Source organism: Trichechus manatus, unplaced genomic scaffold, assembly GCF_000243295.1.
Source record: "Trichechus manatus latirostris isolate Lorelei unplaced genomic scaffold, TriManLat1.0 scaffold00001, whole genome shotgun sequence".
Classification (NCBI taxonomy): domain Eukaryota; kingdom Metazoa; phylum Chordata; class Mammalia; order Sirenia; family Trichechidae; genus Trichechus; species Trichechus manatus.
The window spans coordinates 2,360,111-2,381,580 of record NW_004443937.1 but is presented as its reverse complement, the minus strand read 5'-3'; the positions used below and the strand labels follow the sequence as shown (position 1 = coordinate 2,381,580).

The 21,470-nt window shown below is 39.6% G+C and overlaps 1 long non-coding RNA gene across 1 annotated transcript in view; it reads left to right on the top strand.

Moving 5' to 3' along the window:
* LOC111819660 (uncharacterized) overlaps nucleotides 1-20,998 on the top strand; it is a 35,032-nt gene extending 14,034 nt beyond the window's left edge. The window contains exons 4-5 of the long non-coding RNA XR_002823238.1: nucleotides 10,471-10,573; nucleotides 20,887-20,998. This is a non-coding gene — a long non-coding RNA (uncharacterized LOC111819660). The remainder of the gene's footprint in view (nucleotides 1-10,470; nucleotides 10,574-20,886) is intronic.
* Nucleotides 20,999-21,470: the final 472 nt, after the last annotated feature.

Below are 21,470 nucleotides of genomic sequence, written 5' to 3'. Positions count from 1 at the left end.
GTACCCTAGGCACAATTTTAAGGTGTGTACCACCTGTAATTATACTCATAGAATTCTGGAGGCAAGAGGAATCTTAATGATAACTTAGTATGACAACTTGTTTTGCACAACAGTAATTGAAGCCCAGAAAAGTCAAGCGACTTTTCCAAGGTCACACAGGCAGGTAGTGTGTCCAGTTCGGGACCCCAATACTTTCTTTCATTCTATAGGCAATTAATTAGTGCTTGACTCCTAGAGGTAAAAATTTTGTCCTGATGACTCTTGTCTTTAGCCTACTTTTGTGTTGTATCCCATGTCTTCTGGCTAGTAGGAGCCTGAGAGGTAAGCAGAAAAGGACTCAAAACAGTGATTGCAATAGCCTTTCAGACTCCACAAATATCTCATTTCATCATCAGCATAGACCTGTGATCATCATATTGCAGATGAGAAAGCTTAAGCTCTGGGATCTGGGATCTTAAACTCTTGTGGTAATCAGGGAAGCCTTCACGAAAGATGTGGCATTTGAGCTGGGATTTGAAAGACAAGTAGAATTTTACCCATTGGACCAGAACAAAAATGGGGAGACATTCCAGGTAGAGGGACCAGCATGAGCAAAAACAAATGGTGTATGGGGGTGTTCATTAACAAACTCCCTCTCATGCCTTGGTTTAATGTATTAAACACAGCATGGGAGGTATCAAGTGATGAAAGTATTTTTATTGGTCGTGGAATTTCAAGAGCTAATCAAATGGTTAATAAGCAAGAATTGTATACATTTTGTGGTTACAACTTTAACTAATAGGCAGAAAGGGAATTTGAATTTTATCTTCCAGTGTCCATAAAACAGCCTAGTGGTGCTGTAATTATTAGCATAATCATTAAAAACAGTTTAGTTAAGTTTAAGAAAACCTTGACATATGAAGACATAGTGTCTTCATCAAAGAAGCTCAAATCAGATAAAGCAAGCGTCTTAAATTGACTTTGATGCTTTGAAATAAAATCCTTGGAGGGCCAATTACAGCAGTCTCTGAAAAGCGATTATTATCAGCCTCCACTGCTTTTTCACCGTGAGTTCTAATTTAATTACAGCTTCTCTATTTAAAACGTGGTGCTGTACTGTAAGGTACAGCAATAAGAAAAAGGAATCTGTTTTACTAAAAAAACTTTTTTATACTGGAGGTAATTAGTCTTGATCAGAACGGCTTCCAAAAGAGACACAGGATTATGAACTCATTAATTTCAATTGGTCATTGCTGCAAAGGAGTTTTAATCTTCTGATTTGGGGAATTACGATTCCTGGGTGAAATAGATCTGGGCGGAAAGAGACAGTTTTATCACCCTCAGCATCCATGCTGCCGGGGCTGCTCTGTGCCTTAGAGCACGTGCTTTCAGCCAGCCTCCCTTCTTCCAAGCTAAATCAAGTTTACAGATTTGTTCAATCAATTGTGAATATTTAACAATTGCACTTGGCTTCAACTCCTGTTGATGAAACAGCCATTTGCACAACTTGCGAGTTCCCTTTTCACATCTATAATGCTGAGGAACCAAAGTGGATGTGTGTTTTCCTGGCAGGCAATCAAGCCATATTGACTTCTTACAGAAATGCCTTTTCCCGTCATTCGCACAGATCATCCCTTATCTGGCAGCACTAAAATTCCTCTTGTGTCTAAATTCTCCATCTCCCTGGATGGCAGGGAAGAATCATTGAATTTTCTGGATGCACGGAGTCGTGTCGGTCATTGTGGTTGTTGTTAGTTGCTGTCTAGTCGATTCGGACTCGTGGCGACCCCATGTGTGCAGGGTAGAACTGTACTTTATAGGGTTTGCAAGGCTGTGACCTTTCAGAAGCAGTTTGCCAGGCCTGTCTTCCGAGGCTCCTCTGGGTGGGTTTGAACTGCCAAACTTTGGGCTAGTAGTCGAGCACTTTAACAGTTTCACTACCCAGGAACTTGGCTTCAGTCATAGGCCTGCCATTTATTTTAGAGATGAGGAAATTGAGGACACAGACATTAAGTGGATTCCTCAAGGTCACCAAGATACCAGTCAGAGTCAGACAAGAGTCCCGGTCTCCTACTCTTCAATTCCACTGAGGTAGGGAATGTCCCATGGCAATGGAGACCGTTTGATTCTGAAATCAGCATTTGATGCTGAGCTGTGGAGCGAAGGTCAATCTCCATCCTTATCCCACTTCTTTTTTTTCACTTTGGTTAGTCACCACTTCTCAGAATCTTTATAGCAGTGTTTCAAACCTGTTGTGTGAAAATCTCCATAAGAAAAAGTTTTAATTATACATCCCTGGATCCTATGCCAGGCCAATGACCAGAATACATCCCAGACACTAAAGTTTAAGAACATTGCTCTGTTCCCATAGCTCTCAATCTGGGTGGCAGTGTTTAAGGAGAATATAAAAATTATCATGGAACCTTTTCCAAACCACACATACCTAGCCTAGCATTTACATCTCATCACCAACCATCAGGATATACTTAAGGGAAAGGAGAATGGCAAGTATACTCAGAAAGATTTCCCCCTCCACATATGAGCACCATTGCTCTATAGAGTACCACCAGTAAAGATTCATCAGATTAAACGTTCTACGTTTAGAATACATGGGCTCTATGTACTTATTTCTAAGGGAGCCATGGTGGCACAGTGGTTAAGAGCTATGGCTGCTAACCAAAAGGTTGGTAGTTCGAATCCAGCAGCCGCTCCTTGGAAACCCTATGGGGCAGTTCTGCTCTGTCCTGTAGGGTCACTAGGAGTCAGAATAGACTCGACGGCAACAGGTATGTACTTATTTCTAACTGCTTATACTAAAAGGTACAGATATAATAGGATGATTAAAAACAAAGATAAAAGATCTAAAGCAATATTTTAAGGCCTGGGGAGAAAAACTGTACAGAAAACTGAGGTTAATGAAAGTTGCTAAAACAGAGCACTTAGCTCATTTCTGAGATTCCTGTCAGCCAAGGCAAAAAGGGAAATACAATATGTGGCAGTGCTTTCATAATCTAACATCAATACAAAGAAGTGTCAGATATTTTTCTAAGCATGAAATTCTGAGCGAATTTAATGAGGTGATATTGATGAGCGCTGTAGCAATGTCTGTCCTCATAGTTTTTGGAAAGGTGTAGAAAAATTATGGGCTGTTTCAGCACATGTTGAGGGCATAGGCCAAGGCAGTAGGATCATGGCCTTTGCATATCCCTTGTTCTCGTTTCCTTGTGCATCACCAGGAAACGAGAAGCAGAGTCAGAAAAGGACATTTTAGAGGGGTGATACAGCATACCTAGATTTGCCTGCATCATGCTGTTAAGGGTTCTCCATGGGAAGCAGTTGCCAGGCACAAGGAATTTGGCAACCACCACATCAGTCTCAAAGCTACTGATTCTTATAAGAATCCAATCAGGGCAGCTTTGCATGAGATGTAGTGCAATTCACCCATGCCACAATCCCACGAACATGGTCTTAAAGACACAGGCATCCGACCAGTTGTCTGTACACTTTGGAGAATGCTGAGAGAATCAGAGTTTTAGTTTACTGCGGGAGCTTTCTGCAGCACCCCGTAAATTACTATCTCAAATGTGTCAGCATAAAAACCGAGCTGCTGTTTCCTTCAGCTGAAAACTGGATGACTCGTGTGGGGTTCTGTCAAATATTTATGAGAATATTTCTTGAGGCTTTAAAAAAAAAAAAATACTTATCTCTAGGTCAGTAACTCTCCAGAGAGCCATAAAGATATATATATTTAAGTGAAGGAGAAAAATTGTTAAAAACCACCATACCTGGCCCACAGGTTTTATCCAACTCCTTTTAAGTGGTATAATGGAACTCTAGGAGTCCCAGTGTGGCATAAATGGTTGAACACTTGCCTACTGACCAAAAGGTTGGTGGTTTGAATCTACCCAGAGGAGCCTTGGAAGAAAGGCCTGGCAATCTAACAGTTTTACTCTGACACGCATGTGGCCATCATGAGTAGAAGTCGACTCAACAGCAATTGGTTTGGGTTTTTGTTGTTGTTGTTGCTGTTAATGAAACTTTAGAGTAAGATTGTTCTACTCCCCAAAGGAAGAGGCTATCAAAAGTCATGCAAATCGTCCATTTTAACAATGTTTTATTGAACAACAAGTAGATTAGGACTTAAATAATTTTACTCTTTTCACAGTGAGGTTGCTTTGTGTTTTTAAATTTTGTATTTAAACCCTGGGCCTGTCACACCAACAGATACTACCAGGCAGATCCTCTCCCAGGGAGGAGGCAGCCTCAGAGGCAGTGTTGTTTGAGCTGCTATGCGCTCTGGAAAAGAGAAGTATTGCTCCTTGGCCAAGGGGATTTCACTAAGGACCATGATTCATATTGCTAATTGCTTGTGTGCCGGATTCTCAGGCCTTGCCTGAAATAATCCAATTCAAGGGAAACTCTTGAGAGATTATTTCTCTTTTGAAAATTTGACACTCAAAAGAATGGAAGGTAGAAGTCTTCATGCCTTTTCTTTCTTTCTTTTTTTAACTGATCTTAAGAAAGACTTTACTTCTCTGCTGTTTCCATCTCAGCCGGAGAAGAAGGAGATTATATGTCAGTCTCTATTTGAAACACAGAAGATTTTGCCTCTGTTTTACAGCCTCTGTTCCTCAGGTCTTCTGAGCTTCCATATACTAAAGACTCTTCTCTTCTTGGGTCCAACATCCCTATTCTCTTCAACCATTTATTCTGTGAAGTAATTTCAAGTCCTTTGGCAGTGCAATGAGTATTCGCCTATATTTCTCTTCCCTATGGTACCCAGATCTGAGGTTCATATTCTTGGCTTTGACCAGCTCCTAATGTTGTCTACTCTTCCACCATTGTTCCAGATACACGCTTTGTACTCTTGAATAACTCACGTCACCTCTCTGAGACCCAAGGTTTCGCCCTTAAAAATAAAAGCATTACTAGGGAGTATCTGATGACCATCACAGATCCTCGGTCATTCGCACTCTCCTCACACTGTCTAAAGTCATTTGTGTTGTTGTTGTTGGGTGCCGTCGAATCGATTTTGACTCGTAGCGACCCCATGTGACAGAGTAGAACTTCCCCCATAAGATTTTGTAGGCTGTAATCTTTACAGGAGCAGATTGCCAGGTCTTTCTCCCACAGAGTTGCTGGATGGGTTCAAACTACCAACCTTTTTGTTAGCAACTGAGTAGTTAACCACTGTGCCACCAGGGCTCCTTCAAAGTTATATAAGTGGGAGTAAAATGTGTCCCCAAATCACACAAAACTGTGTAGATCCTCAATAAGGTTAAACGCTCCCAAGATGACATGCTCCATAAAATTCTCCTGATAGGACTATATCTGGAATAATTGTAGCCTTGTGCCTCCCCTGGCTCCAAGACTGGTGACAAGTGGAGAGGGTAGGGCCTCCATCCAAACACACTTCCACACCTTCTTCACCTTACTGACTAATAGGGCTGAAAATTCAAATGCCTACATTAATTGTGAAGTGTAAATAACTTCTATCTTATCCCTTCCTGCGAGCAGGCTAGGAAGAGAGGAAAAAGGACAACAGAACAGGAAGAGGGGGTCCATGAGGGAGTACAAAATCAGAAGTGATGTTTGCCCAAAAATAAACCTCATCTTTCCACTATTTTGCCCTATGCCAGATGAGCTAGTTCAGCTCGTTCTTGGTAGCTGCCATCAAGTGGCTGTGATTCATGCCGACCTTTTATGTATAACAGAACAAAATGATGCCCAGACCTACGCCATCTTCATGTCTTAGCACATTGGTGTGGCCGTTGTGTCAGTCCATCTCACTGAGGCTTTCCCTTGTTTTTGCCGCCCTCCACTTTACCAAACATGATGTCCTTCTCTAGTGACTAGTCTTTCATGATAAGGTCTAGCACTGTATCAGACAATATTCTGTTGTGATTCACAGAGTTTTCATGGGCTACTTTTTGAAAGCATATCACCAGGTGATACTTTCCTCCTAGTCTGTCTTAGTCTGGAAGTTCCGCTGAAACCTGTCCACCATGGATGACCCTGCTGGCATTTGAAACACTGGTGGCATAACTTCCAGCATCATAACAACACAAAAGCCACCACAGTAGGACAAAGTGACAGGCAGGTGGTGGTTGTTCAAATGGGAGATAGAAAATATAATTAGTCTAAAGAAGTAGTTATAATAATCTCAGTAGACATTTTACTAAGGATTTCCAAGTTACCGTGTTTTATTTAATCTTTGCAAGAATCAAACTAGTAGTCTTTTTTTAATTTTCAGAGTTTATATTGATTAGATATTTACATAAGTTCATGTGATTATTTAGATTTGATAAGATATAATTTTAGTAATTGAGTTCCATACATATTTGTAACTTATTAGCTGAAAGTTCAGAACATATAACAGACTCAATAGTTTCTAAATTTTGTTTTAATTGATAAAGTTCTAGTTTCTTTTTTAATTATAGAAATATTGGTATTTGCCAATTCAACATTTTTCACATGTACAATTCATTGAGACCACTCACATCAATCATGTTGTGCAACCATCTTTTAAGAAGAGGCTTGGAACCATTCACACATGTTGTTTTGTATATATTAAAAGATGCACTGATGAACCCAGTATAACTTGAAAATACTCGATTGCTATCAGGATGGGAAAAAATGAAATTCACTGAGGTTAGGGAAATGGGAGAAAATACTGAAACTCTCAGAGGAAAAGAGAAAATAGTATAAAAAAGATGACCTGTAAGCACCTTTCTAGCTCCCGGCATTCTAGGTCAGTATTTCCCAGACTGGTGTCCCACAGAAAGCTATTCCATAGCCTATTAATAGGTGTGCTGGGAAAACAAGTGTTCCAGGGTCAAACATGCTTGGGAAGCTAATAAAGTAAAACTAACTTCTTTGTTGCAGGACTTCTTAGGGTCATTAACATGCATAATAAATCTTCTAAAGGAGGATAGTAGGTATAGTTTGGGGCATTGGTGGTTCAGTTGTAGAATTCTTGCCTTCCAGGCAGGAGACCTGTGTTTGATTCCTGACCAATGCACCTCATGCACAGCCACCACCCAAATGTCAGTGGAGTATTGGGTGTTGCTATGATGCTGAATAGGTTTCAGCAGAGCTTGCAGACTAAGATGGACTAGGAAGAAAGACCTGGTGATCTACTTCTGAAAATCAGCCAATGAAATCCCTATGGACCACAATAAAATACTGAGGATAGAGCAGGACCAAGCAGTGTCTTATTATATTGTGTGTTGATGGTAGCTTACAACAACAATAACATGGTGTAGTTTAAGCATTTTTGAAGTTTTTGAAGATTACTGCTTTGCTTCTTTTGATATCAGGAATCCAGTATCTATGGATTTATAGCTGATCCTACTTCCAGATGGCTCATAAATTATCTCAGAGCACTAACCCTGAGTCCTTGCACCCTTGCTTCTCTCTGCTCTGAGGGAGTGTAAGTGAAACCTGTAAATAATGCAGGGAGAAAGGAACAGCCAGTCACAGCTCCATTGGCTAAATCAATGCTCATACCCATTCCTATTAAAATGCAACCTCAGTCTGATTTAAGTGCTTTGTAATCTCAGTGAATCTTCTATTTTCAAAACAAAAAGAACAATTTATGTTCTGGATGAGTCAGTGATATTTGGATTTGAAGCAATCATCATTGAAGCAATCATTATGGTGAAAGCGTATTTCCAATGATTTCCTAATCACTAGGTGTTTGAGTTCCTCTTCTCTCTAGCCACTCCACATACATAGGCAAAATGCTTAAATGCAATGTTTGTGAAGAGTACATGTTGAAGATGTTTTGTATACATGCAGATGTGATTTCCGGTGCCCCCATGCTTTTATTCTTGGCTTAAGCAACTTGCCCAAAGTCACTCAGAGCCAATTCTCAAAAAAGATCCTGGAACTCCAAGTCTTTTGTGCCAGTGAAGGCACCATGATGATATGAAGCGTTAATCGGGCCAGGTGGGAAGGGAATGATTGAGAGCTCATCATACTTTCTAGCGAGGTTGGTTGATGATCATCAGTACAGTATTACTGAGCAAAATTATTTCAGGCAAATCAAATGGAACAATCCTTTAAACAAGAAGAAATAGTTTGCAGGTGCAAATAAGCATGAAATAGAATTCTGTTAATGAGTTTCCATTACCAGCTAAATACATAATCAAATTATTTAGGCCCTGCTCATGGCAGGGAGAAATCAATTATTCATCATAAATCTGGGGATGTGTATTGACCATCTTGGTATGTGTCTCACCTGGTCTATAATGAATGAATGTTTCAGTTTCAACAAGAGCCTGTTACCATTAGCACACAGGGCTTTCTGAGATAACAAAAAATCAAAAACAGCTGAGAAGTTTTCCTTCAAGAATTTTTTTTAAAATAAAAGAAATATGTAATTCTTTTTAAGAAATGGTGTTGGAATAATTGGACATCCATGTTCAAAAACAACCTGAACTCATACTTTGTACCTATAAAATTTAATACAAGATAGATCATAGACCCAAATGTAAAATCTAAAATCATAAAATTTGTAGGAAAAAACGTAGAAGAAAAACTTTGTGCCCTAGGGTTAGGCGAAGATTTCTCAGTCCACAAAAAGCATGAATCATAAAGGGGAAAAAAAAGGGGGATAAACTGGATTTCATCAAAATTAAAACCTTCTCTTCAAAAGACATCATTAAGAAAATGAAAATATAATCCTTAGACTGGGAGAAAATATTTGCAAAATACATATCTGATAAAAGACTGGAATCCAGAATATCTAAAGAACTCTCAAACTTCATAATAATAAAACAAATAAATTTGAAAAAAGGGCAAAAGATTTGAACAAATACTTCACCAAAGAAGACATACAATGGTGAAGAAACACAAGAACAGATGCCCAATGTTGTTAGTCCTTAGGGAAATGCAAATTAAAACCATAAGGAGTTACCGCTACACAATCGTTAGAATGACTTAATTATTATGATTATTTTTTAATGACAGTATTATGTGCTCACCAGGATGCGGACTGGGATAGGCATGATAATGATCGCCTACAGATGTCCGTGTTCTAATCCCCAGAGCCTGTGAATATGTTATGTTACCTGGCAAAGGAGAAATAAGGTTGCTTATGGAATTAAGGTTGCTAATCAACTTGCTTTAAAGTAAGGAGAGTCTCCTGGCTTATCAAAGTAGTCAACATAGTCATAGGGTCCTTTAACTGCAGAAGAATAGGCCGGAGTCAGTGTCAGAGTGAGGTGATGTGAGAAAGACTACCAGCCATTGCTGCTTTGGAAAATGGAAGGGGGCCCAAAGGACAAGAAACTTAGCAGCTTCTAGAAGTAGAAAAAGGCAAGGAAACTAATTTTCCCATAGACCCCCCAGAAAGGAATGCAGTCTTGCCTTGATTTTAGCCCAGTGAGACTCATTTTGGACTTCTGACTTCCAGAAAGGTAAAAAATGTGTTGCGTTAAGCCCCTAAATTTGTGGTAATTTGTTACAGCAGCCATAGAAAATGAAGACAGGGACTAACCGGATCTCTCCTAAATGTCTAATAGGAGTGCAATGGGACAGCTACTGTGGAAACAAAATTTAGCAGTTTCTTATACAGTGAAAAAGACATCTACGACAAGACCCAGCAATCTCATTCCTAGATACTTACCCTAGATAAATAAAAACCTACATCCACACAAATGCTGATTGTGACATTTTTCACAATTTATCAACTGGTGAATAGACAAACTATGGTATAGTCACACAATGGAATACTGTTTGGCAATAAAAAGGACCGAACTACTGATACATGCAACAACATGGATGAATTGCAAATGAATTATGCTAAATAAAGAAGCCAGACTCAAAAGTCCATATGCTGTATAATTTACATGACTTTCTAGAAGAAGTAAAACACATGAGTAACATGTCTGATGGAGACAGAAACAACATTAGTGGTAACCAGGGGCCGGAGGAGAGAACAGAGACTGACTACAAAGGGGCATGAAGGAACTTTCGGGGGGTACTACAACTATTCTAAACCTTGATTGTGGTAGTGGTTACATGCCTCTATGTGTTCGTCAAAACTCATAGAGCTGTAGCCCTGAAGGGTGCATTTTAAAAGCCAAAACCAAATCCCTTGGCATCGAGTCGATTCCAACTCGTAGCAATCCTACAGGACAGAGTAGAACTGCCCCATAGAGTTGCCAAGGCTGTACTCTTTACAGGAGCGGACTGCCACATCTTTATCCCAACGGCACATTTTACTATACACAAATTATACCTCACTAAACCTGACTTTTAAAAATAAATAAATACATATACACATCCACAAATAAAATTCACAACAAAGTACTGCTTGGGAGGTAAGCTGCATTTGAAGTCAAGGAATTAAAAAATTCCTTCTACTGCTGACTCCTTTCTTCTGTTTAACAAGAGTCACTTTTTAGAAATTTATAATTTTAGAGTTGGAAGGAATTTTGAAAATTATCTAGTCCATTGATTTTTCAAATCTTTTTTGAATTTCAGCATCCTTTCCACAAATACAATATTATTATGTAGACACTGTGTGTCAGACACTGTTCCGAATACTTTGCATAACCTCTTTTAACCCTCACAACATCCGTATAAGGTGAGTATTGTTAATAATAATGATAATAATATGTTGTTAATAATAATTATTATATAGGTATGGAAACTGAGGCTTTGCAACATTGCATATGTCGCCAGTGGTGGAATGGATGTTCAAACTCTGTCAATTTGATAGTAGAGCCCATTCTTATAATCATCTTATTACATTCCTTCTTTTCTGTGAAATTTCTGCATAAAATCTATACAAAACAAATACATGGGGGGCTGTTCTGGTTGCTGAATATTTACTTATGTGTGTGTTCTGGAGGTGGGAGTCTGGTCCCTGTTGATAGTTACACAAAAACCCCACACAGCCTATTTTGATCTGGTCTGATGATTCAATTATGTAAGCAGGAATTTGAAGCCCAGAGAAGTCAAGTGACTTGCTGTAGATCACACAGCTGATTAGAGACTGAGGCAGGTCTCCTGACTCCTGATCTAATGCAATGCCAACTCTCAATACAAAGCCCATTTTTAATACAAATATCCCCTTACCCCATCCAAGACAAAGTCCAATAGAAAATTTAAACTATTAATTTAGCTTTCCCCTCTTTGTGCCATATTTTACCATTTTAAAAATAAAGATCATTATACTTAAAGAAGGAATGTTGATCGCAAAGGTATGGGTTGTAGAAGGGTAAATAAAGGCCATAGTCACCCCAAATACTTCTCTGGCCTCTGATATTTCCAAAATCTGGGCTTTTTCCAACCCATGTTCACTTGACTCTTTTTTTAAATGGTGTTTGCTACATGTCCTGCAAGCCCAGTAACCTAAATCAGATTTTATAATGAAGAAATGAATTTAATTTATATTTCATAAACAATACTTGCCTGCATTCCCCACTCTGTTCTCTAAGAGTCCCATATGCATGCCTTTTCCACTGAGAAATACACAGCGGACCAAGCTAGGAACAAAGACCTGGCTAACCCTCTTCCAAGTAAATCCTGGGAAAATACTAGAGCAATTGATAAAGTAATGCACATCAATTAAAAGTTCAGTATAGTAAGGTGCTGAGAAAGAGGTATGGGAATCTCACTAAAACATATGCTCACATTAGACAAGAGCCAATGGATTTCTACATTCTCTCATTACCGAGAACAGGGTTAAGGATTGATGACTTTAAGAAGCTATTAATACATCTCACCCCTGCAAAAATGGCACTGATTAAAAAAAAAACAACAACAAATGCTGGTGAGGTTGTGGGGAGATTAGAACCCTCATCCACTGCTGGTGAGATTGTAAAATGGAACAACTGCTATGGAAAACAGTATGCTGCTTCCTCAAAAGAAATACTTTATGATCCAGCAATCCCACTCCGAGGTATATACCCTAAAAATCTAATAGCAGCAGCATGAATAAACATATGCATACCTATGCTCATTGCAGTATTATTCACAATAGCAGAAAGATGGAAACAACCTAAGTGCCCATCAACGGATGAATGGATAAACAAATATGGAATACTACGCAACCATAAAGAATAATGATGGGTCCTTGAAACATAACATGGATGAATCTGGAGGATGTTATGCTGAGTGAAATAAATCAATCACAAAAGGACAAACGTTGTATGATGGCACTTTTTAAGAAGATAAGAACAGATATATATACAGAGACCAACACCTATTGGTGGTTACTATGGATGGGGGGTGGGGGGAGCTGGTAGACACTTGTTATTTTTGGTGATGGGAAAGGTAGCATCAAATGTGGGTGAAGTGCACACGACTCTGTTAAAGGATGTCACTAAGAACTACACAAGAGAAAAGGATGTCTTTGGCAAAGGATATGACAAATACAATTTTTTAGCAATGCTAACAACACAAAAAATATGTGTGTGGTTACCCAAATATGTACATAGGCACGTAAATATGTAAGTATGAATATGTGGGTATGTATGCGTGCAAAGATAGAAGAATCTATAGGCATATGTACATCCATATATATAATAAGCCACATAGGGGACACAGGTACATATACTTCTTAAATATAATTAAACACCTTGTGAGATTGGTTTTCTGGGTTTGAAGATTTAGGACCATAGCCTTGTGGGACAACTCTGGTAATGGGCATAATATAGTTCATAAAGTATAGGTTCTACATCCTAATGTAGTGAGTAGTGTCTGGGGCCTTAAAATCCTGCAAGTGGCCATCTAGGATACAACTATTGGTCTCTACTCATCTGGAACAAAAGAAAAAGAAGAAAACCAAAGACTCAGAGAAGAAAGTAGTCTATAGGACTAATTCAAAACCAAAAAAAAAAACAAACAAACCTGTTGCCATCGATTCCGACTCATAGCGCCCCTATAGGACAGAGTAGAACTGCCCCATAGGGTTTCCAAGGAGCAGCTGGTGGATCAAACTGCCAGTCTTTCGGTTAGCAGCCGAGCTCTTAACCACTGTGCCACCAGGGCTCCATAGTCAACAGAAACTGTGGCCTCATCCACCTTGAGACCAGGAAAACTAGATGGTGCCCAGCTACCACCACCTACAGTTCTAATCAGGACCACAATGGATGGATCCTGAAAGAACAGAAGACAAATGTGGAACAGAATTCTAGTTCTTAAAAAGTCCAGACTTACTGGACTGTTGAGACTAGAGGACTCCTCAAGACTATTGGCTTGGGATATACTTTAAGCCTTAAAATTATCACTTGAGGTCACCTTGTAGCTAAATAACAGATTGGCTCATAAAGAATGCTATCATGAGTAGTAAGTTTCTTTAAGAAAAATCATCCATAGAAGACCAAACAGTAAAGATTACTGTAAAGAAGGTAAGGGGGCAGGGAAACTACAATACTGGAAATGGTACAACCAGAATGGAACAAATGAGAATAATGACACATTGTGAAAAATGTAACCAATATCCCTGAATAATTTGTGTAGAAATTATTAAATGGGAACCTAATTTGCTGTGTAAACTTTCACCTTAAACACAATAAAACATTAATTTTTAAAAAAAGGAGCTTCAATAGAAGGTGGGTACAATGTGGTCTCAGTTCATTAAGATGAGTCTGATTATGTTACTTCCAATGATATCCCATAGATATTCTGGGATCTAGTCCAGGTTGGTATGTCAGCACTCATGGTATAATCATATATACTTCATTTATTCAATGAATAATTTATTGAGTACCTAATATGTGCCAGATACTGTGCTCAATGTTAAATCCATTATCTCATCAAAACCTGTAAAATTTCTGGTTGGCAAATATTGTTATTCTTATTTTTGTCCTTTTAACTTTATATTTTGACTTGTCCTTTTTTTTAAAGATGCTGAAGAGATTAAATAAGTAGCTCTAGGTCACATGCCCACTAAGTGACAGAATCAGAATTTAAACACAGGGCTGTCTGATTCTACGTCGCAGGCTTCCTTCTGTAGAATCTATCTTCAGAGGAGGAAGTGATGTCAACATAGCACAATCAAACTAAACTGACCAAGAATATCTCCTTTGCCACCAAAACCTGCACCTTTCTACTCCTTAGAGACTATCTACTATGTATATTTGGGCTGGGCTAAAATGTACAAGACTCATTAGTATCCAAAAAATATTAGAATCAGTGTCATGGTTTGAATTATGTCCCCCCAAAAAATGTGTATATCAGTTTGGCTGGGCCATGATTCCTGGTACTGTGTGATTTTCCTATATGTTGTAAATCCTGCCTCTGTGATGTTAATGAGGGAGGATGGGTGGCAGTTGTGTTAGTAAGGCAGGACTGGATCTACAAGACTGGATTGTGCTCTGAGGCAATCTCTTGCGATATAAAAGACAGAAGTGAGCAGAGAGACAGGGGGACCTCATACCATCAAGAAAGCAGTGCCAAGGGCAGAGCGCGTCCTTTGGACCAGGGTCCCTGCACCGAGAAGCTCCTAGTCGGAACAACGAAGAGAAGGCTGACGGAGAGGAAGAGCCTTCCCCTGGAGCTGACCCCCTGAAATTGGACTTTCAGCCTACTTTGACTGTGAGGAAATAAACTTCTCTTCATTAAAACCATCCACTTGTGGTATTTCTGTTATAGCAGTACTAGATGACTAAGACAATCAGAAAGAAGCTTAGAAGTCATCTGGTCTAACTCTTTGATTATACAAATACATTCTTTATTCCTTACATGTTTACTGAGAACCTGTTACATGCAGCACAGTGCGGAGGATACCCAAATTTCCCTACCTTCAAGGGGATTACAATGCAGTGGTGGAGAAGGACAAGAATACAGATGATAAGAGTCCTGGCAATGGTAGAGATAGGAGGTCAGGGGGTGGGGTGCGGGGTAGACTAATGGAACACAACAAATGGGCACTCCATGCAGATTTGTGGGATGGAGGAGATGATGTCTTTGTTGAATCTTGGGGAAAATAAAAAAAGAAATAGAAGACAGTAACTCAAAAGGATTGGAATTGAGTCATGGGAAAAGGAGGAGAATGGAATGGGGGCATGGGAAGGACATGAGCATAGAAGCTATACTGTTTGAATCTCACCTCTCCCTCTTCCCAGTTCCATGGAGAAGAAAAGAGTATGGTGGCCCTAGACTTCCACAGCCAGAACTCCAGGCCAGTGCTGTAAGAATGGGTTTTGCTAGCATCAAGGACCAAGTGAGGAGGATAAACATACACAAGGCAATATTTGGTGGGTGCTACTGTGGATCGTGTAGTGCAGTCTATAATTGCCATGGGAATTCAAGGGAATAAATAGACAAATGGACAAGGACATGTAGTTGGCTGTGATGACTCATTTTAGACTGCCCAATACATTTATCCCCATTATGCTCTGGTGGTAACAGAACCTACCTTCTCGGAACAGGGATGAGTACTTGGCCCCAGCACGATGGCCAGTATCCCAATTTCCTGGACACAGCTATTGTCTCGAGCAAAATCAACTAGAGTACTTCTTTGGGAGTTGGAAGAGACAATTTCTTACCAATGACGTTGCTCAACTTGGAAGAAGTACATCTGCGTTGCCAGTAGCCATTTTCCTTGCCTTGTAGAGAGAACTTATCAGCAGAATGAGTGCAAGCAGAGACCAGAAGTGGGAGATGAAGTCTTGGTAGTGCTGATGTCTTAGTCATCCAGTGCTGCTACAACAGAAATACCACAAGTGGATGGCTTTAACAAAGAGAAATTTGTTTCCTCACAGTCAAAGTAGGCTAAAAGTCCAAATTCAGGGGGTCAGCTCCAGGGGAAGGCTTTTTCTCTCTGTCAGCCTTCTTCTCTTCAGTGTTCCCCCAGACTAGGAGCTTCTCTGTGCAGGGACCCCGGTCCAAAGGACGCGCTGTGCTCCTGGCACTGCTTTCTTGATGGTATGAGGTCCCCCTGTCTTACCGCTCACTTCTGTCTTTTATATCTCAAGACATTGCCTCAGGGTACAATCCAATCTTGTAGACTGAGTCCTACCTTACTAACACAACTGCCACCCATCCTCCCTCATTAACATCATAGAAGCAGGATTTACAACATATAGGAAAACCACACAATACCAGGAATCATGGCCCGGCCAAATTGATACACACATTTTTGGGGGGACATAATTCAATCCATGACAGCTGATGTCCTCACCCAGTCCATGAGACTTGAGTTCCTGCAGATCTTCCTTCAGTTTCCTGAGACACCCAATGTCCACCTAGCTGAGCGAGCCAATACATCCCATTTTGGTTGGTTGGTTGGTTTTAAACCAATTTGAGGTAGTTAACTGGTAATTGCAAAAGAGTCCTGACATGAGCCTGACATAATTTTAAAAATTCACAAAAGAAGAAATCCAAATAAAAGTTTGTAATTAAAGAAATGAAAGTAAAATAGTAATACCATTAGTCTCCTATCATATTAAAAAAGAGCAAGAGCAAAAGGAGTCACAATGCCCAGGGCTGGTAAGGGTGCAGGAAATGAGTTCTCACATACTTTTGGTGGAAGTGTACTCTGGAAAGCTGACTGACTGTATGCATCATAATGTGGTGTGTACATTCTTATTAATTTAAGCAATTGCTCCTCTAGTAATTAATTCTAAGGAAATAATTGTATAAACTTACAAAGATGTATGTACGAGAATAGTTATTGCTAACTTGTTAAAACTACAAAAGGAATAAACCTATATGCACTATTTAAGAGATTGGTTTTTTTTTAAAGGCTGGTATGGTGATGGAGTGGAATACCATTCAGCTGTTATGTATTGACATTAAAAAAAAAAAACCCAAAATCAAACCAGTTGCTATGGAGTTGGTATTTCAAAATCTTTGGTACAAACTCAATTACCACTTTTACTCCAGCCACAGTTCTGCCCACCACTCTACCACCCATCCCTGTCCCAGCTCTCTTTCCTCATATACTGGAACAAGCTCTTAGCACATCTTGTTTTTACTTCAAAGAACTGTTAAACACAGAGGCATAGCATGAAACTCATACTTTCTGAAGCTAAAGCACGCTGTCAGAAACGTGAGAGTGAAGCTAAATCAAACAATGACTTATACTTTTTAGGTGACCCGAGTTATAAATTACAAGGCAGCAAAGATAATTAAGAATAATGTAAAAAAAGGTAGATAAATCATATGAAAAGGATAACAAGATTTATCAACTGGACCGATTCTGCAGCAGGTTTTAAGTTGAGTATATTTGGAAGGCACCAAAGCAGATGATTAGATACAATATTCAGCTTAATGTGCAGGAAAAGCAATCTGGATGAAGCAAATCAGTTTCCTGGACTCTAATGCAGGGAATATAGAGGGTTTTATTAAATATAAAATTAAATTTAGATTTATGGCTACTGTTGATCCACTAGATGTAAACTGACCTTTATCCTATCATTATTTTTTTAATTTCTTGCTTTAGATGCTTTATTAAACAAACAAAAAATAGACCAGAAAAAAAAGTCAGCACCAGTGGCAGAATTATTTTTGCCTTTTCTCATAATCATTTCACTCTATACCCATTTATTCCCTGCGTTGATGTCACAGAGAGCTCACTGCAAATATAGAACATTACGTTACAGTGTAGAAGAGACACAGGGGGAAGACATTTTCTAATATTGACCTTTTTGTATAAATGAACCAATTTATTAACATTTGAAAGTATCTTTCCATGACAGATGATGCTAGAAGCAATCGTTTGTCCAGAGAAAGTAGCATCGGGATGTTTGTTTCTCAGGAGGTGGTTTCTAGGAAAGTTAAGATGCATTGCAGTGTTAATGGATGAGCAGAGAGGACACATGTGGGTGTGACCCGAGAGAAGCTGTCCTTCCCAAATACTGGGGTGCATAGAACTCAGTTACCTAGTTCTGAGAGATGCTTGTGCACCCTGAGTGTGACAAGGAAGCTTCCACCTTTCAGGCAGTTCTCATTTCTGCTGCTTTGCCAAGGAAACCCAGCCCAGAGGGGTTCAGGAAGGAGATGGGTAGGTAGAGTACAAATGGAACGAGTGTAAGGCAGAACCCTGCAGAGGGAAGTGAGAGGGGTTTTACAATTTAATAGGAGAAAAAACAGCAGCTGAGAAGAACCTAAAATATGATCAAAACACCAGTTGCCATAGAGCTGACTGTAACTCATGGCGACCTTATGTGAGTCAGAGTAGAACTGTGCTCCACAGGGTTTTCAAGGTTGTCGTCTTGCAGAAGTAAGTCTGTCAAGGCCTTTCTTTGGAGGTGCTTCTGGGTAGACTGGAACTGCCAACCCTTAGGTTACTAATAGTTGAGCGCGAACCTACTTTGAATCAGCTGTACTTCAATCTTCCACTACTCAGAGGGATAGAGAAAGAAAGAGCCTCTTCCTTCCCCAGGGGAGGAATGAAAAGAGTTTGGGGAGGACAGGTGAAGATTTATGTTTTATCTTGACTCTTTGCAAATATTCTTAGCACTGAGTATAAATGGAGTTCCTACCCCCCAGCCCCAGTCCCAGCTCAGGGGCCCTAATACGCCCCAGTGGACCCCAAGCCTCAAATCATGTATCCACAAAGGCAGTGGAGCAACTGGTGGGTTCGAACTGCTGACCTTTAGGTTAGCAGCCAAGGGCTTAACCACTGCACCACTGAAAAATATTAGCAAATATCTACATACCAAAAAACCCACTGCTGTCCAGCTGATCCCAACTCAGAGCGACCCTACAGGACAGAGCAGAACTGCTTCATAGGGTTTCCAAGGATCAGCTGGTGGAGTCAAACTGCTGACCTTTTTGGTTAGCAGCCATAGCTCTTAACCACTGTGCTACCAAGGGCTCAAATATCTATATAGTGAGTAATAAATTTCAGGCACTGTTATAAGTTTTTTTGTGTATCGACTCATTTAATACTTGTAACATCTTTAGGGATAGAATTTCTATTATTAGCCCCATTTTACAAATGAGGAAGCTGAAGCACAGAGAAGGTAAGGAATTTGACTGTCCATATAGCTTGTAAACGATGGAGCTAGGCTTTGGATCCAGGCAGTCTGGCTTAGTTCAATTAAGTTTGGTAAATTCTTCTGGGTAAATCTTTTTGGTAAATATCTTCATTGCCCCATGGACCTTTAAATTGTATTCAACATTACATATTTCTGCCTGCATAATTTTTATTGCTAATTCATTGTGTGAGAACGATAAATACAGCAGGGGGCAGACAGTTTCTGTAGTAATTTCTTTTTCTCCTTTCTCCTGCTGTGATTATCTTGCACCCTGTTTGATTTTGTTGTATATCAATCTCAGATAGCGGCCTCTGTTTTCATTTGATATTTGATAAGCATTTACTCATTGCCTGCCTCATGCCAGGCCCTGCTTTAGGTATTGGGGTTGCAGTGGAGAACTACATAGTCTACTTCAGTTCTTGCACCTTCCTGAACCCAGATGGTAGGCAATTATCTCGCCCTGAGCAGATGCTGGAAATCAGCCCAGGAGAGCTAAGAGGAAACCTGTCCTCTGACTCTGTGTGTCCTAAGGATTCTCTGAAGGGGTCAGTGAGATACTTTGAGAATCTTTTGGTCTTGGGAGGAGATGGCACGGGCATTTAAAGTATATGTAATCATCTAGCCCTTTCCTTATTTTAAAACATGGGTAGGACCAAGAAATCCAGCAGGTCACAAGGGTGAGCCAGATGTAAATAAAGACTCAGGTAATGTCATGGATTGTATTGTACCCCCCAAAAATATGTGTCAATTTAGCTAGGCCAGGATTTCCAGTATTGTGTGGTTGTCCTCTATTTTGTGATCTGAGTAATTTTCCTATGTGTTGTAAATGCTAATCTCTGCCTGTGATTAATGAGGCAAGATTAGGTTATGCTAAAGAGGATTACTCAGGTCACAGCCCTGACCCCATGTAAGGGGAGTTTTCCTGGGATGTGGCTTACATCACCTTTTATCTTACAAGAGATAAAAGGAGAGAGAAGCAAGCAGAGAGAGGATGACCTCAAGCCACCAAGAAAGAAGCGCCAGGAGCTTTGGACCTGGGTTTCCTGCATTGAGAAGCTCCTAGGCCAGGGAAAGATTGGTGACAAGGATCTTCCCCTAGAGCCAACAGAGACAGAAAGCCTTCCCCAGGAGCAGGCACCCCAAATTCGGACTTCTAGCCTCCTAAACTGTGAGAGAATAAACTCATGTTTGTTAAAGCCATCTGCTTGTGGTATTTGTTATAGCAGCGCTAGATGTTTAAGACAGGTAGAGATTAAGCAGCTTTATACTGCTTCTTCTTCTAGGCTCTCAGCAGAACAAAGAATCTCCATCTTCTTAAACGGAAACTTCCTAAAACCAAGCAGTTTTCAGTTTCGGTTTCCCTTTTCCTGACCACTTCACAATACTATTTTGAAAATTCAGATTTTAATGGCTAAGAATTTTGTGTATTCTATTATAATAAAAAATCCATGATAATTCTTTTTCATTTCAATATAACTTCAGGGTTCTAAGTACCGTCACATGTGACCCAGCTCAGCCTTCACAAAAAGCCTGTTGGATGATAGGACAGAAATGCTGCCTGACTTTATAAATGAAGAGATCAGACGCAGAGTAGGTCTATCCCAACGACACACATGTGGTGAGTTGGGCCTTTCACCTTTAGTTCATAGTTGTCCTCACGTGAAATAAGTGCAGTACGTAACACTAGGAAATACAAGATGGTGTTCTACTTTCTTCTGAACATCAGTACTGGCGTCTCTAATTTAGAAAGGTAAAAATCACTGTGGTCCCATAGAATATCTCTCACATCTGAATGATTTTCCAGCTGGGTAAGTCTTAACATTTCTTGAATAAAGTAAGGTTATTGAAAATGACCTAATAAGTTGTATGCGAAGATTTAAGTGCTCTGCATAATTTTAGCCCATTATGGCCTGCTATAATACAATGAGGGAGACTTACAATTTTTACTGCACTTATTTTACAGAGCACAGGCCTGATGGAAGAAACTAACTACTGGGATAAAATTGCTCCAACCTGATGTAATTTATTGGTGGATGGTTAAATCTTAGCTACACATGAGTATAAAATCGGCCCTTTTTGCCTAAGAAGATGTGAATACATATTCTAAATGGTATGTATTAAAATGATGTTTTATTATTACTTTATTTCTGCTAATACTTCTCTAAATCAAGTTTTAACAGAGCTTTTAGAGCTTAGTTTCTGAGTGTGTATGGTTATATCCACATACAGCCCCATACATGGAGATAAAGCAGACATGTGTTACATGCGGTTAAAAGCATGAACTTTGGTGTTAGACTACTTGCCTATAGCAATCATAAGCTCTGTGACCTTAGACAAGTTACATAATCTCTCTTAGACTTACTTTCATTTTCCAGAAGCAGGAAATTAATAATCTGACCTATCTGATGGGCTTGTATGGAAGATTAACTGATATAATGACTGGAAAATGATAGGTATAATAGTTTGCCCGGAGTTAGCGCTCAATACATGTTATCTATTGTTATTCCTATTCTTTAAAATATTTATTGAGGAATAATTCACATAAAG